We start from the raw sequence: 6,049 nt of genomic DNA, 5'->3' as shown, positions 1-6,049 counted from the left end.
TAGAAATACTGCATTGATGCCATGGTCACTCCTTTGTGCTGTTACCGAAATATACTGCTTTTTGCTCATTATACCTTTCTCACGTATCTGATAGTTTCTGCTGGGATTTAATTGGTTTGGAGGAAAGCAGTTGATGCATGCAAAAGGGTGTATCAGAGAGAGGTCCGGTGGACTCATGGAGGATGAAAGAGAACGATATTGCACGACATGGTTTGAAAAAATGATGTATATTCATTAACTCCTGTGCCCTTGTATTAAAACCAAACGACCTGAAATGTGGTGTGACATGAAGGTGTGCGGAGTATGTGCCCATAGTACTCCATTTTCATTTCTGGCATACATTCCTTATAAATTGTTTGTATATAGTATCGGCTCCTGTGCCTTTGTATGAAAACCAAATGATCTTAAATATGGTATGAGGGTACAAACGGTATGGTCACAGGACTGCATTCACACCTATGGACTACATCCCTTCAAAATGGTTAAATTTGGAATTTTGTTGCATTTTTTACCAAACACGTATCCGTTACGAGTATACTGTGGGTTCCTGTGTCATGAACAAGCCAACTAATCTGAAATTTGGTATAGGGGTAGCTTTAACACAGGGAATGGAAAATGGGTCACGAAGACCAGTCCATTTTGCAAAGATAGGAGTGTTCTGGCAGAGTCCATTTTTGTACTGGGGGATATTAAAAAAAATCCACTTTGGAGTGGAATGATGCTTGGGATGGGTCAATTTCTGCAAAAGTTTGAAATGCAAAGTACATTTTGCATTGGGATGGAGATGGATTGAATATGCTGTATTTGCTCACGAGCAAATGTCGGCTTTCTTGTTTAATTGTAGTTCATCAATTATGTAAATAGGGTTTTATTGACATTGCATTGATCACTTCCTGTCAACTACCAGTACATGTAGCGGATTAAAAATATTATAACGTTAAGTGCGAAAACACAGACAGACGAAGAACATCGCCTTCCGGTGAAATAGTAGCCTCTCCCATTCACTCCAATTGGCCTGAACTGTCTGTCACGTCTTAGCAACGACAACGTCTAGTTCTACCATGTATGGTATCTACTTTTTGTCAATCTCACAAGTTGGACATTTTCAGTGACACCATTTTCACATTCCCTGACAGTGTACTGACAGCTGTACATGTATTGAAAAACTACGAATGACAGGAACACAGCAAACTGATCGACAGACCAAAGTAATCCGTACATGGAGGCAATCAGATGGTGGGCCAAGCGGTAAACAAGCAATGTCGCAGCAATTCTTAAACCGCAATTTAATGCAGATTACTGATAAGAACATCTAAGTGCAAGATGCATACACTCACATATACGCATAAAATTTCTCTGCGAATCTAGTTCTACCCTTTGAAATGAGTGTTTGTAATGCATGTATCGGTGCCAAGAGCTCAATATGTAGCACTAATGCCGGTATTCTTTGCCTTCACGTTCCAGGCTGTGTCGACGTTGAAAACTGTGATTCAGCAACGTTGTACGAGTTATTGAGTAGCGACCATTCGTTCAAGTCCGCAGACTGTCAGCGAGCATTTTCTACAAGCGAGCCAATAACAGAACAACAGGTAAGTCCACATCAACAAACGTCTTGTGAACCCTTGTAATTAAGGACATTTAGCTGTACTGGTCACATGAAGTATTACGATGATATGACCCATCTACTGGCTACAGATATTTAGGCTAAAATAAACGGTCGTACACACAGAAACTTCCATACAACGCTACAACCTTGGTAACCTTTTGATAATTTCACGCTCGTATTACGACACGCTACAGCCACCAGATACAGCCGCCCATGTGCCCCACTGTTCACAGGTAACATGGCACTACATGTACTAGGCACTACTACAGACAGGCTTTGTCAAGAGTGCAAATCTCTCATTAGACACTTCATACATACAATAGGAACAGGGCATCCCCAAACTAGACACCATATAAAGGCCCCATGATCAAACTATAGATTAGATGGAAGATTCCAGACGACTTGATTTAATTTGTCAGTGAGGCCCCACTGAATTGCATTAAATTCATAACGTTTACGGCGAAAGGCATTCATAACTTACACATTTCGTAGCTTGTACGACAAGTTTAGTGCACAATATTACACTTTATCCCTTACATATAATGGTTAAAACGGTTATATATTCCCCGTAACCTGAATAAAATGTGTGTACATATGCATCGTACGAATTGTTTCGACCGTCTGATAATATGCAAGTGATATAACGATATGGTAATTGCTCATGACTGCTTATGATCACAATTGTCTGGACTTATTGAGCAGATTACACATGTATGGAATATGGGAGTTACTAGATCTGTCGTTTTTTGTTTCTTTGTACTCATCAGACGTCAGCAGCCTCCTCGTAACTTGAGGCTGAGTTGCTATTTTTATCGACGTATATCCCCTTCAACAGTACAAAACGTTTCATCAAAATCGCACCGTTTCCCCACTAGACATCATATACGGGCTCCTTGAACCCACGCTGTATCCGACAGGACACTACGCACAGTCGCAAGGAATACTGCTGCGATGAACAATAATGGGACGGCTTTAGCTTGGGGCCACTGCATATAAGTAGCTTAATGCTTTGCTCTCGAAAGCTGCCGACTATTTTTGTGAGCAGCCAACGTGAAGCAGCCACAAAGATAGCGCTTGTGTGTAATGCACGGACGTCCTTTCAGAGAGTGGAAATCGATTGTTCGCACGCTCTGATTGTTACGGGCGGTAACGCTGAAAAGTCATTACTCCGATCTATTGATTTCCCGCGGGTGGGAGAGCACCTTTGATCAGAGTTATTCTGGACTAATCCAGAGTTTAGACAGGAGTAAATGCGGAGCCTTTAATTAGTGACTACCTTTAAATTTCCCCCTTGACGTTCTCTCCCCCAACTAGTCTCCTCGCAAATATTCAAATTCATCTACCTGTACATTAAACATTGTCGCAGCAGGGAAGATTTTACCTCCTTTCATTTTAGACTTCATTACATAGAATGTGATGGGGAAGGAAATAAACAAAGGACAGCAAAATTAATATAAATAAACGATTATACAAAATGCAAATAAAAGGACATGTAATGAACAATCAGCGGGAACTTGAAGAAATACCAGTACTTTAACCACAGGTGGAGTCGCCGCGGAGATTAAACCATTCATCTGTACAAAAGGATGGACCGTCGCAAAGTTATCTGTCCTTTCATTCATCCGATCTTTATTTGACCAGACTAACCCCTTTTCACTTGTATCGCCTCAAATAATTCCAGTCAGTTGGTATGCTGGATTATATGGATGTTCGTATTTGGTCATGCACATAGCCTGGGTACCATCCGGAAAGTAGTTCTGTTTAGGTAGCGTTCGTCTGTGTGCCTGTATGTCCGTCTGTGTGTGTGTGTGTGTGTGTGTGTGTATGTATGTGTATGTGTGTCCGTGTGTGTGTGTGTGTGTGCGTGTGTGTGTGTGTGTGTGTGTGTGTGCGTGTGCGTGTGTGTGTGTGTGTGTGTGTGTGTGTGCGTGCGTGTGTGTGTGTGTGTGTGTGCGTGTGTGTGTGTGTGTTGCTCAGAGTCTGTCTAACGGCTTTGTATGGACTGCAGCGGAACGTCCGGATTTGATAACTTGTATTCGGGACAAACACGATCTTTGGTTGGTAAATAGCTCTTGTGAAAAGTGACATAAGTTTGGACTCTCTAACAGCTTTCTTCAAACGTGCAGGGGGCGTTACAGACACAGACTTTACAGGATAAGTCGAGAAAAGATTCACCGATTTTCATGATTGTTGACCAGTTACAAGAATCGTAATACCCGATGATTCACCTAACTTAATCATTCACAGATTATTGTTGTAACTTTTTTCCACCACCAGAAATTTGCTGACGCACTTTTAGTCTACCAACCTCTTTAACATCTAGAATCGTTCTCTGAGCCGGAAATAAACTGCGTCCTGTTTGAAATATTCCCTGGTCTAGTCCATCAATGCAACAACACCCCTCTACCCACTGCAAACTAACTTGATTACAGTCCAAGTTTATCCACGATCGGAGAGAAATATTGACGGCTAAAGTGATGGTGGTCTACTGGTGCATATTTGTCTAGCAGCTAAAGTAAACTTGAATTGAGATAAACCTTATTGCGCGTAGTATTACAGTGCTGCAATAAATCAAACGGAAGGAATAAAAAGCGTAAGAAATTCCATCTCTGACGCATGCATACGCCTGACCATATGTCTTATCTATGGCCTTTCCATCCTAATTCTCGTCGGCAAGATCATCTTGTCCCACCCCTTCCCAAGCCTGCAGACACGACGGTTTGCTTCGTGACTTACACCACCGACCATGTTGATTTCAACGGCGCTCTGTTCTACTGGAATGTCCGTATGAATAGAACAGACGTTTTAAGAGTACAATAGCATAATTGATACAGTGAGGGCTGGGAAACTTTATATTACAAGAAAACTTTCCAGGCAGGACTTATTTTTGAAACCGTATTTTTAATATCATAAACGCATGGATCCAGAGACGACGATATCATTCAATGCACTCTTGTGGTGAAAATACGCGATAGAAAGAAAAAGTGGGAGGATAATATTAGAAAATGGACACTAAATGAAACATTAAGTAGAACAGAAAACCACAAGGGATGGAAAAATATAGTTGCTAGATCTTCTGTGGCATTTTCGGCAAGATAATCTCATGTTTGACAAGTCTGTGTGAAATATGCTACAAATGGTAGGGGTACCTTAATGCAGATATTTAGCCTGCTCTGTCACACGCACCTTCTTCTAATCCATAGGAGTAGTAGGAGGCCCAACATTCAGTTTCCCGGGGTAATCTCAACTTCACACAACAAATTATGAAAATCATGACATTGTGGGGCCGCGTAGCACAGTGGTAGTGTATTCGGCCCGTGACCGAGAGGTCGCCTGTTCGAATCCGCCTGCCGTGTTGCCGGTCTTGTGCCCTTGGGAAAGGCACTTTACACGACTTTCCTCACTTTACTCAAGTGAAAAATGAGTCGTCCCTCGGATAGGACGTTAAATGGAGGTCCCGTGTATGGGGAGAGCCATACCCTATGCACGTTAAAGAACCCGCCACATGTGCGAACATCCACCCGAGCGGATCAAACCATTCCGGCCAAAATAGGGGTAGGGAATCTCCCGAGCAGCCCTCGTAACCCCTGCTTCGCCTTTTGGGTCAGTTAGTCCTCACTCATAGTGAGCAATTGGGCTGGTCTCGATCATGATGTTTCTGACCTAGGGCGAAGAGTTGCTGTTACAGTTCCAATCATGTAACCCGTAACATTGAGTGGCCTTCAGGCCTTGTTACGTGGTGACCATTGAGTAAAAAAAAAAAAAAAAAAAAAATTGTGTTACTCTGCTTCGGAAAAGACAGCAATGGCAGTTCACAAAGTTCTGTTTTTTCTTCTTTAAACCAAGGACCAACCGTACAATCAGAGTTTTTCATAAAAGTTATGATAAAACAAACAAGTTATGATAAAACAAACAAAGACAAAAGCGTCAATAAAGCGTCAAAAGGAAGTCGCTAAGAAGACTTAAATCTTAAGCGATTCGAAATGCAATCAGCACGATGCAGCTGAAATATAGTCTTGATGAATCGATGAATGTTTGTTATCCTGTTACTGATACGAACAAATGAACAGCCAAACCATCTTCAATCCTAGATCAACTTCTTTCCAACCTACCTTGGGATTGTTGCCGCAGGGTGGTCTCCAACATTTGTAACTACATGTAGCTGTGAGGATCCTCAAACCCTGGAGCGTACGTGGGTTATCAGTTACCGGTCTCGCTGTGGCAAAGTGTTGTTAGAAGTTCCTAGATCAGAATTCACATCTGCCAGAAGAACACAGCCATTTGTCTTTTACTGCGCCTACCATCAAGCAAAATCATGAAAAGTATCATTCATAATTTACTGATGTCTCCTCTTCACGGGTAATTTCATTCGACGCCGAACTGGCGACACGGAATGATTAAGAAAACAGACAAATTCAACCCATCGACCTTCAATATCTTTAA

At 41.9% G+C, this 6,049-nt stretch overlaps 1 protein-coding gene across 1 annotated transcript in view; it reads left to right on the top strand.

Annotated features, from left to right (window-relative positions):
• The first annotated feature begins 1,468 nt into the window (after positions 1-1,468).
• LOC118413814 (beta-2 adrenergic receptor-like) overlaps positions 1,469-6,049 on the top strand; it is a 12,970-nt gene continuing 8,389 nt past the window's right edge. The window contains exon 1 of the mRNA XM_035817357.1: positions 1,469-1,589. The gene's annotated coding sequence lies outside the window, so the exon portion shown is untranslated. The remainder of the gene's footprint in view (positions 1,590-6,049) is intronic.

This window comes from Branchiostoma floridae, chromosome 4, assembly GCF_000003815.2.
Source record: "Branchiostoma floridae strain S238N-H82 chromosome 4, Bfl_VNyyK, whole genome shotgun sequence".
In the NCBI taxonomy this organism is placed as follows: Eukaryota; Metazoa; Chordata; class Leptocardii; order Amphioxiformes; family Branchiostomatidae; genus Branchiostoma; species Branchiostoma floridae.
This window is presented reverse-complemented; position numbering and strand designations above follow the sequence as displayed.